Here is an 11,674-nt window from a genome sequence, read left to right on the forward strand (position 1 = left end):
TCTATGAACCCTGTTCATGGTTCTAATTCAGATTCCTTCTTGCAGCTTTCCTTGGCCCTGATGTCTAGAAAATACCTGGCAATACAGGCTATCTGACTGACTAATGCAGTTGCATTGTTTCCTCCCTCTCTCTATAGATCTATTTGATTTTGTCTTGTATTTAGATTCCAAAGCTATTTGCCCATGTGTATACAGTTCTTAGCTCAACTTCTGCTGAACCACTATAGTATAGAAAGTAAATAATAATACTCAGAGACTTATTTTGTAATATTCAGGGTAAATAACATTTCACAAAAGCTTTCTGGTGGAGATTTCCACTGTCTTCTTTCATAAACACTAACACTGTGCTTCTTTTGTTAGAAATTCTTCATTCTTCTTGTTTTGATTCTTTCATGCTTCTAAGTTTGAAAAGCTTCAGCTAGGTCCTGAAGCTGACACATTGTTGCAAACATGCACTTCTTTGGTAAAATTCTTGCATTTTGTTTGTGTCTGTAAAATACCAGTTTTAGAATAAAAGATTATGACTTTTTTTGCTCAAATAAGGTAGAAAACTTCCAGACTGTAACAAGTTTCTACCATTCTCCTATACCATAAAAGGTTACACTTCAAGTGGACGTCGGTGAGACAAGATTCATTGGTAGTTTTGTTGGATCAGCTGGTATAGCTTGAAAATTAGACAATTTTCCAAAATATATCCCTTTTTATGTCCCAAATATGTCCAAAACTTAGTGTATATAAAATGTCTAACATACCTCACACCACAGAAACAAGAAAGAGATAAAACACAACAGGAAAGGTGTAATATAGAGCCAAGCCCTGAGATACCACCTCATTTGATCTAGAAAGAGCACAATCAAGGCTACATCAATAACGTATAGATTATTTTTTCCAAAGGATACCATTTTACTTAACTAGATGGAGTTTTAGAAAATAGGCATTTAAACACCCATAAGGAATTACTTCAGAAGAGAAAGAAAACCTCCACTGATTCTGTGGAGTAGCTGACAAGTGCTATCCTAGCCTGGAACCCACACAGAACAGTTACAGCTGTGATTAAGTCTTAGGAGATAAATATCCTTCTTTGAAAATGTCCTTCTAGACCTCCTATCCTGCCCTCAAACAACCCTCACCTTTGAAACTAGGGTGCTATTTACAGAGGTGCAGTTTCTTCAGGTCTTCTATTTTGTATGATGTCTCATTTCTGCGCTATCTCCAGTGAAATCTAGGTGAGGCATAACAGGTGGAAGAATTAAACTGCTGCATGTCAGTAACTAATAATGCAAATATCTATAAGATGCAAGAATTAATTATTCACTGAACTTATTTTTCCCAAAGGTATGAAAGTTGAGCACTGTCAGGAGGCAAAACCAGTCAACTGGAGAATCAGCTGAGGTGCCTGTCATCATTAAACGTCTATCTATGCCTTGTTAAAGCATTTGGCAACACAGACTGTGGCTGAATGGAGCTGCTCAGAAATGGATATAGATGGCTATAGGTGCTTCATCAGGATAGAAATCCAAAAGCTCCGTCAAGAAAAGACAAAGCTGCATCTCAGTGAAATCAGTCAGCATTCCTTCTGAACTCTGCCAAGATTTCTGAGGCACCTCAACAGCTTTGCCTTATCTTGTGTGTCCTATTCCTCTGGATAACTGTTTTCTGCTTTATGCTAAACATGCCTTATGTGTTGAGAAATGCTGTTGATCTGGCATGGTGCCTGAAAACTTTTGCAGATGGGCAGGAATGTTTTATTCTGATAAAGAAAGGGCTGCAGACGCAAATATTGCAATTCTCAAGAAAAAGGGAGGAGAATATCTGGTGGAATGGGAACAACCCTTCTTTTCTCACAGACAAGGCACCAGCTTTACCCACTATTTCGTCTGCGAGAAGGACCTAACCTTCAGCTCAGTGGTTTATCATCTACATGAGTAACTTTTACGAGAGACAGTGAACTTATCTGATGTTAGTCATTTGATTGCAGCGATTGCTGCTGCTTCAAATCTGTTGATCCTGACATTTTGGCAACATCTGTGCACAACTTGCTCTGTTACAGCTCCAGTACTGTCACTTTCCTTCTCTCCACCAATGTTTCGATTTGATGCAGTGTCTGTGCAGCACTGTGAAATCTGTCACCTTTATGTAACACAGCAATGTTACAAAAAGCAAATCTTTTTCAATTTATACTTGGAAATTTCAGTCTTTATTTAACAGGATTCACTCCACAGGGGCCTATTCACATTAGGCATGAATGTGGTCTGAGAGGAAATAAAGACTGTAATATTAAGCCCTGAGTCAACCTTTTCTTTTTTCTTTTACAATTGTAAGATTAATAGCCTTGGATTGCATTGCATCCCTTTACTACGCTCATAGCAAGGCACACAGGACCAAAATGAAACCATCCTAAAGTAAATGTCTAAAACAGAGTGGATGACTGCTGCTGCCTCCTCCACTGATTGCATGGGGACTCCGAGGGGATTAGCTGAGACAGAGTCACCTCTGCTATGGACATGAGGCACTGGGGGCAATGAAGCCCATCTAAATTGCCTGAAAATACCTCAAAATACTCAAGCAACTGTGTTCCAGCACAGAGTACCTATGATGACAGTTGTCATAGGACAAATGTCTCTTTGTTCTGCCAATGAATATAGTTTGTCCCTGTAGCTCAAGCAGCCTGAGCAGCCAAGCAGATAGATCAAGATTCAAGATGGTTCTATGTGGGCCATATTTGTTTCTTTCTTCATCCCTGAAAACCTAAGGAATATGGGTACTAGTTGTTCAACTAGAGCATATATGTTCGGATTACATCTTTATTTACATCATCACATGTTATTTTGTCCCACAGAACAGGGTACAGGAAGATTTCACAGGAGGATGGAATTAGGGCAACCTTCCATCTGGCATCTGCTTAACTTTCCAATCTATATACATGATGTTTTGCACAGGATATATAGGAAATATAATTGTAAGTTGCCTGAGAATCCTGTTCGTGGTGCAGTTAGGAAATAGAGTGGAATGGTAAAAGATGAGAAGACAGTGCAAAGAAATAAGCTTATTTTTTGGCATCAGTTTCCTTCTCAAAACATGCTGGAAAATGGCAGAAAAAATGAGGTTGTCAGCAAAGAATAAGGAAGGAAGTTACAAGAACATAGAATAAATGGTAGTATGACTCAAAATCTGTGTATATTCACTGTAAAGCTTTGAAAGAGTTTAAGATTCAATGAGATACCAATAAAACTATATAGCACACTTGTCAATGCTCATCCAGTGTTTTAGTGTTGAGAGGACAGGGGAATTAAAGTTTATGTCTGCAAACTTTAATACTGATCTCTGAAAAGGAGCACCAGCAGTGTCTGTTTCATTTAACTTTTTACTGCTTTCTTAGGTGTAGAATAGGCACTGTCAGCCCTGTGGTTGCTCTAGTAGCAGCTCCTGGCTGGACATAGATCAAGCTTCTCTAGCTCACACTTTCCTCCTGAATGTCTATATCATGCAGACGATAGAACATCACGTAGGACATCCTCTAGTGTGTGCTGATTCATACTTGCAAATCCATATAGTAGAGCTGTTCCTGGTCTTATCCACTGTAATTTTTCTGGAGCAGATGGCCTACATGCAGAAAGCAGAAGTAGAAAAATGCATTCTATATGAAAGTCATATTGGTAGAACAGATACTAAGTTTAAATTCAAAGTGTGATGCTTTATGTTCCTTGCAAAAACCTATGTTGGCCTTGTCAATGGTAAGTCTGGATAGCCTTGGAATGCACATACATGTCTAATTTTTCACAGAAACATCTTTAAGTATTGGTCAAAGTGATACATACATTGTGACTGTAAGTGTTCTACCCAGAAATGTGGAAAGTCAGAAAGCACTTATTTTGCCTAGTTGTGAGTGTTCGCCAGTTCTCATCCTCCCAGGTGAGAACTGAGAGTCTCTGTGCTAGTCAGTACAGCAACACTGATTCAGTGTCATTTCTGGATTCTTTCTGTGGAAGAACAAAAGGAAAAGCTCTTCAAAAGGATAAAAGTCTCTCAAACTTTTCTGCTGTGGAGTCCTCCAAGTGCTAAACATATCAAATTGCCTCCTTTACCTAGCAGCTATCTCCTGGTATATGTTCCAGGATAAGTATCTGGCAAGTACATACAGCCCACTGCCCTGGAGTCCTGTAAGTCCACTTTTAATTCCCCCTCCCTGGGTCTCCTGGGGTCTTTTCTCTCAGTCCCAGACACACACCTTACTGTCTTAGACTCCACAGGCTAGCAGCCCATTTGCCTGATAGTCTATAGACAGATGTTCTCTGCCAGACCCAGCAGCTGGTGGAAGATGTGGCCATTGCTGCCCGTGTGATCACGTCTCCCCATCAAGGTGGTTATTCTTTCTTCTGTTTTAAAGTACCAACTCCATGGGTTTCTTCTGGCAAAGCAGTGAGAATGATACCTAACTCATTTGAGTGAAAAAGAGACAACTTGGCTTAAAAAGTTTAAATAATTCATTTTCACAATCTAGGTCACTTTGCCAGAGATGGGTTTGGAAGTGCTTACATGAACAACTCAGATGACAGATATGAGGAGTTGGGAATATATAGAAGAGAGGCAGCAAAGAAAATTTGGGAGTGATAATTTTTTCCAGTGTCACAACTGAATCTAGAGGAAGGTATCAGCTCATGGACTGAAACTGTGGGCCACCCAGAAAGAACTGACATACACAGCTAGTAGTGAAACCATGCTTCAGTGTCTGGGATACGGATTAAGCTACAATTCAAAATGGAATGACACACTAAAAAGAAGATAAAAATATGACAGATCCTTACATGTCTTTTGAAAAGGAAATTTATATCTCATCCTTACATTATAGTACTCTGAACGAATCCATCAATAAAATGAATTGGGAAGTATCAGGAGACAGAAAGTTGGACTTGAATGAGCCTTTGAATAAGGAATAGCTAAGCTATCCAAGAGAAGTAAAATACCTTTGCAGGCCAGACTAGAGAAATCAGCAATTACTCCATCCATTTTCATCACAGCCAAGAGTTAACAATGAGTAGCCAAAAGTTTGGAGTAGAAGCTGCAATACTCAGCACGGCCTTGCTGCGCAGACAAAAGACAGGCAACATCCCAGTCCTGGCAGCTTGGTGTCCTACTACAGCACTTTTCCTGTAATAATGTGTTATACAGACCTGGCAGTGATGGTGGGGACAGTGTCACCTATTCAGTCACAAATGCCAGAAGCAATGCTGTTCCAAGATCTGTTCTGAGGAGAATGATTAAATGAGAGAACAAATGCTCTTTCATTTTGCCATGATTCTTCCAAAGGAAGACCATCATAAAACACACACACCAATAAAACATTTTCTACCCAAACTAAACTATTGCTTACATAACAAGAAAAAAACCTTATATTATTATCCGAAAAATTGCCATCTGGGGGCTACTCATATTATATTCCTTGTTTGAAGTGGATATATTAATGAATGTTCATTTCTGAGCTGGAAAATGTGAGAAGTAGGGAGGCAAAACCTGCAGACTAGCCAGTATTATTTAAGGAAGGAGCGACCTGGAGACAGAGCAAAGAGTTTCTGAAGGAATATTCTGGAATAATGTGCTCAGCTTGGCCACTGTGTTTAATAAAGGATATAGCTGAAAGAAAAAGGTTGAGAGATGGGAAGCAAAACTCACATAAGAATGGAAAGCCATGGGTGTTAAAGAAAAAATGCTGAAGCTTAATTTTAGAAGCGGGACAATGAGGGAAGACCATGATGAATTGCATGAAATGAACACTTAATGAATTGCATGAAATGAACGCATTGGGATTCTTCCATTCATGTGCTTTTCACAAGAAGCCATTCACTGAAACAGAATTGCAGTGAGCATGAAAGGAAGGAGAGAAGTGTTATTTCAAACACTGTACAACCCCCGTTGACTTACAAGGTGAGAGATTAGCTGGGCTGAAGAAAGTAATTTCTGATTTTTTCATGAGTATTTTCTGTGTATTCTCATGAAAAGTGGAAACATCCTCATTTAAAGGAATAGAGATGAAACTGTGGTATGGAAGAGATAAACACCCTAAAATTCCATTGCATGAATGCAGCCAAACTGTAAGAGATACTACTGGGGAGAAACAACCAACCATAAGCATTCGTGCACCCGGTTTTATAGAATCTGGCAGTTACCATGGGTAGGATGCTTGGCTAAATAGATCACAATTCCAATCCAATATGATATTTTGTAAGTGTAAACCAACACTTTGGTGTGCATCATGATTAAAGAGGATGTCAGAAAACTTTAGACATCTATATTTTATTTACCTTTGAGTGCCAACAGCATGACCTGCTTAATCTCGATACAGTGTTTGTAATTTTTTTGTAAAAGACCTTCAGGTCCTCCCTCTCACTACAGTGACAGATGAAGTGCCTTGTGCTATAAGGATTACATGGGAAAATGCATGTAATAAAGTCCTTGTCCTCAGATGTCTCCAAAACAATACGGTCTTAATATGAAAAGAGGCTCCTACTGAAGGCAGAATTTGCTGGGGGTTTTTGATTGTCTTCTTCTAGACTTTTCATCTTTGCAAACTCAGCACAGTGTTGGACTCTTTGATAGAATTATGGTATGTAATTTCAGCCGAGAAGGTGCAGAAATCCCGTGTGTATAGTAACTGTGCGTGTATATGCATTTAAAGTTAGGCATATCTGTAATTGCTGTGAAATTGTAAACCCAAGTACAATCTGGCATTAGCACTGGGCACACTCCATCAACTCAGAAACAAGGTAAATAACTCTGTTTTGATTGTTTGTGGCAGCTGGCTGTATTCCAACATCTATTTAAAAAGAAAGCCATGCCAATATGAGCTAGAGTAATTCCTGGTATTATATGAGAAAACAGAGATATGTGAACTATTTTCTTTACTCAACAGCTTTTGAGACTTCTCCTTCTGGAGGATGTGTCACCAGCTTTTGGTAAGGAATTTATCACTTTACAGATTGCTATGAATCAGAACTACAGTGAATATGAAATGAACATGAAAAGGGAGAAGACAGATGATCAGCAGCAGCAGCCTGACGGCCAGTGCCTGTTTAGCTGCTGTGGGAATCTGTGTATGAGCATGAGTATCATTAAGATATTACATTTTCTTTAACTGTGAAACGACATTCCCTGGGTAAAACAAAACAAAAGCTGGATTAGCTGATCACCACTGTAACAAGCCTCAAACCAAAACAAAGCAGTCTTTCTTTTCTTTTCCAGTATTTAAACATCTCATTGTCGAGCCAAGAGTAAAATAACACTGTTCCAAAGAAGTCTATACATTATCCTGATGTGCAGCAGCTGAAGATTTAATCAAGGTTGCTAACTGGGACCTGCTCCCTAAACCTCTGGCCTTCTGTTCAGTATTTAACACAGTGGCTTCATTCCAGCTGGTATGTTCAGGGACTCCAAAAATATGCTGATCTCCAGTTTTCTTTGTAGTCTGTAGTCCAAGATGTAGGCTCATCCAATGACAGTTTGAAAATGCACTCCTAATATTATGTCTTCCATGCGTCTGTATTGTTTTGACTTTATAAATTTTATATATCAGATGGTCAGCTTTGAGGTAGCTTTAGGTCTACAGATGAATTGTGAGGATGGCATTGAACTGTGGTGTTCTGCTATGAGGTCAGAGAAACTTCAGGTTGTGACTCACAGTCACAGGGAGATTAAAAACGGCTGTAGGGGCTGACACCTATAATATGAACACAGATTTCAATGTCTTCCATTGTGTTGACACTGGAATTTGTCCAGACCCTTGATGAGCTGGTTCTGGGCACCAAAGCAGTAGGAAACTGCTTTGGGGGAAATAAGTGAAAGTTTTCTGCAGATTTATTGCCTTGGAGAGGGTCCTCAAGGCTCATACGAGCATGAGAGTTGGCACTAGGAACAAGATGGGATGGCATAGCCAGGGATTAATCGGGCTGCCTTAAACTGTCACCAAATTGTGACCAGAGTTGGACAGCCACTGTGGGTCAGAGCCTCATAGCTGTGGATGGAGACCCTTTGCTGTGCTCAGCAGCATTAGCTGCTGCTCTTCAGCTTCCTCCTTTCATCAAATGGTGTTGGTGCCCAACATCTGCTCATAAAGCTGCCCTGTTGGGTCACAGTGAGCCAGGACACTTCCCATTAAAGGAATTAGGCAAACCAAACTATTTGGGACTGAAATGGGCTGGGAGACAGGTCTGCCAGCAAACAGGGGACAGTCACCTCCAGAGCAAGAATATGGCAAGAGGTCTGATGAGCTGGCACACAGGATACTGGCAGCAAGCACTCCTGCCTGTGGTCAGAGCTGTTTACAACAATCATGCTGGTTTCTACTCTTAAACAGCTGGCAAGTTTCATATTTGAAAAACAAAAAACCTAAAAAAACCTACAAAAAAACAAAACAAAGCACACACACACAAAAAAGCAAACCCCCCCCCCCCCCCCAACAAACAAACAAACAAGAGACAGACCTGTAGGTGGCTTAATAACAACATTTATTCTTACAGGGGAGAAATACCAGGTTTCTCTAATTTAGTGAAGAGAGACATACTAAGAAGTGATGGTGAGAGCTGGAGCCAGGCAAATTTCACAAGAGAAATAAGGCACAATTGTTCAACTGTGAGAGTGATTAACCAGTGGAACAGACTACCATGGGAAGCAGTAGTTTTTCCATTTCTTCAGGTCTTCAGCTTAGGACTGGATGTCTTTGTGGAAAATACTTTTAATAAACATGAGATTTTGGGCTCAACACTAACTAATTCAGTAAAATTCAGTTGTGCTTATTAAACAGGAGGTCAAGCTGGAGAATATAATACCCTTTCTACTCTTAAAAATCAATGAGGTGTAAATGAAACAGCTATTGAACTCCACTATGGAACTGGTTAGCAAACACATTCCTATGCTTTCCTTGTCAGTGGCAACGTTTTGGCTGGAATATTGCAGCTCCTGGTGTCCAGGACAGCATCTTACTCCTGCTTAACCCTCCTCTGAGGTCAGCCTGTCTCTGTCTGAAGCCCTTTAGCAATGATTATCTCCAATTCAATGTTCTTTCTGTCTATTTCCCATTGTGTTATATAAAATCAGAACTACAAACTATGGGAAAAAGAAGTATGCTTTAGTGCCATGTGAAAGGTAAATAGAAAGAAGCAAATTTAGTTAGAGGCAACAGATGCTACATGTGAATGAAGGCTGAGTAAGTTTTCTATCCAGTCTTAAATCTGCAATTTTCTCAGCAACTCATCTCAAAAGGTCTTTGAGTCCTTAAAAAACTGTTGTTTTTTTTCTTTCCCCTGAAAATAATAAAACAACTCTTAAAAGAGCACTTTTCCTCAACAGGGTCCAAAGTCCATCACTGAGGAAACCATCATTAGTATTTGCTTCAGGTTTATAGATGGAGGTGAAAAAAGTGAGTTGTCCATAGCTAGTCAGAAACTAGTGAGGATGATCCTGCTGTCTATATCTCAGACAAGTGTATGACAAAATTACAAGTATACACATATCTTTATTTTATTTCAATAAAGGACGAATGATGCTCTTGGCACCATGGAGGTTGTGCAGTGGCACCAAGACTTCCAGATTCCACAGGGCCCTCCTGGAGGTAAGTGGGATAGTGCCTGCAGACCCAATAGTGTTGCCATGGCATGTTCCAATGGAAGAGACCGTCACCAGAGCAGGAATCACCCCCTCCTTTTCCCCTCTATTCCCTTTGGTTGTAGCTTTTTGGTTTAAATCAAGAGACTGCAAGCAATATGCCTGCACAGAGATCACCAATCAATTAACCATTCAGCACTACCCCCTCATCCCCCCCCTCTGCCGGCCCTGCTCAAAGCTTGCACTGGAAATGGGAACAATCACTATGGAGTTTGAGTGAGTCCTGATCAAAACCGTGTACTTGCTGTAGGGAAAGCATTATATTGGAACTATAATAAACCAAATTTATTTTCCTAAAAGGGTTTTCTGTGGCTGTATTTGGATAATAATCCTGAAGGAGGTGGGCTAAGGGATGCTCTTGCTCATAGTTGGATCTGATGATTTCTGCCAAATACAGTTGATCAACAGACAACATGCAGTTAAAAGCTGCAAACATTTCTGGCACCCTCTGGAGTGCCATTTCCATCCATTGAACATCTTTAGATGTAGTTAAGATGTTAAGAATCAATCCGTAGCCAGCAGTGTGTAATGTGCATCCCAACAGCTAATGAAAGAGATCAGGTGGGAGAGGAGTAGATGCAAAGTGCCTAGTGCTCAGCCTGAAACTCAGGATGCAGTTGTACAGCTGCTCTGCATGCACAAAACTGATGTCTGTGTGCCACCGGCATATTTACATGAAACCATGATTAGGAATGGTCAGCATGTACACACTTGGACTGTTTGTGCACTTGGCTACACATTTTAAAAGCAAGCCTTCAGTCTGAAGATGAACCAAAATTTCTACCATTGGTTTACAATATTACAATACTTTTTTCATCCGTGAAAGAGTTACAGCAAATATCCAAGCATTGGCCATGGCACACAGAAAGGATCTTGAAGGCTCCACAGTTTTCACAGTCATTTTTTTCTACCAGCCAACTCTATAAACCACTTCCCAGCAATAAGCCAACATACACACTGTGTGAAAACATTAACTCTTTAGTTTCTCAAGGGTTATCAGAAATATGTAGCTACTCTGAGCTCAAATCTTACCTTGGCCCTAAGGGTGAAGGAAATGGGCCAAGAAGACTTTCCCCTGATTGTGCTGCTGTGTAATATGCTGGGCTATTTCGTTCTCTACTGTTCCTTCTTTCTTCCTTCTTATCTGCTCTGTGCCTGGAACATGTCCATATAGAAGGAACTCAAGAAGCCATTGGCTTTATACAGTATCAGTTATGCCTAAAATATTCCTGACTAACATTTCTCTAACCTTAAAGCCTCCATATACCATCCTCCACAACAATCTATCCCTATTAATTATCTATCCTTATGTTTTTCCTATGCGTATACTGAGTCTTCATTAATGTCACTAAAGCCCATTGCTTCTTCTCCTGTAGAAAAGAATTTAATTCTTCAATAATGACTTTTCTTTTTTTTTCATGCTTGTTATCATCTCTCTTCTCAGTTTTCTGTTGTTTAGGGTAAGAAGTTCCAGTTTGTCTCATTTTTCCATTGCAGGTATAGTTTCAAACCTCTCATCATTCCTGCTGGCTCTTCTCTGGACACTTTCCAACAGAGACAAATTCTTGAAGTGTAGTGTCTGGAACTGGATATACAGATAAGACATTAGCTGCAAAAATTGACATTATTCAAGTTTTTATCTGTTATAATCCCCTCAGTCTCCTTCCTGAGGCCTGGTCTTTACTTCTATGTTCTCTGTCCCATGCTTGTGCACTTGAACATTTCTGCCTAAGGGCAGTACCTCGAATTTACCTCCATTAAAAGCTATTTTCAGACCCTTTTAGAAATGCGTCAAGAGCTTTTGGAATTCTAATCCTATACTACAGTGTATTTTCAGTCCCCTCCCACCTCTTTATCACTTCCATGTGGAATGTGTCCATTTTCCATTCCAGAAGCTAAACTATTATTGAATAGATTGAAATAGACTTAACGAGGCAGAGTTCCACTTGGTAATGCTGCTACACTAATAAAGGATGGCAGCAAGGAACAGTGCAATGCAATCATGGCAGCACTGTGCTAG

The 11,674-nt window shown here is 40.0% G+C and overlaps 1 long non-coding RNA gene across 3 annotated transcripts in view; it reads left to right on the forward strand.

The window, feature by feature from the left end:
- LOC120322683 overlaps positions 1–2,288 on the forward strand; it is a 31,790-nt gene extending 29,502 nt beyond the window's left edge. For all 3 annotated transcript variants that reach the window (XR_005562518.1, XR_005562520.1, XR_005562519.1), the window contains one exon: positions 1,336–2,288. This is a non-coding gene — a long non-coding RNA (uncharacterized LOC120322683). The remainder of the gene's footprint in view (positions 1–1,335) is intronic.
- The last annotated feature ends 9,386 nt before the right edge of the window (positions 2,289–11,674 follow it).

Source organism: Pipra filicauda, unplaced genomic scaffold, assembly GCF_003945595.2.
Source record: "Pipra filicauda isolate LSUMZ 115617 unplaced genomic scaffold, ASM394559v2 scaffold141_size4267151_pilon, whole genome shotgun sequence".
Classification (NCBI taxonomy): Eukaryota; Metazoa; Chordata; class Aves; order Passeriformes; family Pipridae; genus Pipra; species Pipra filicauda.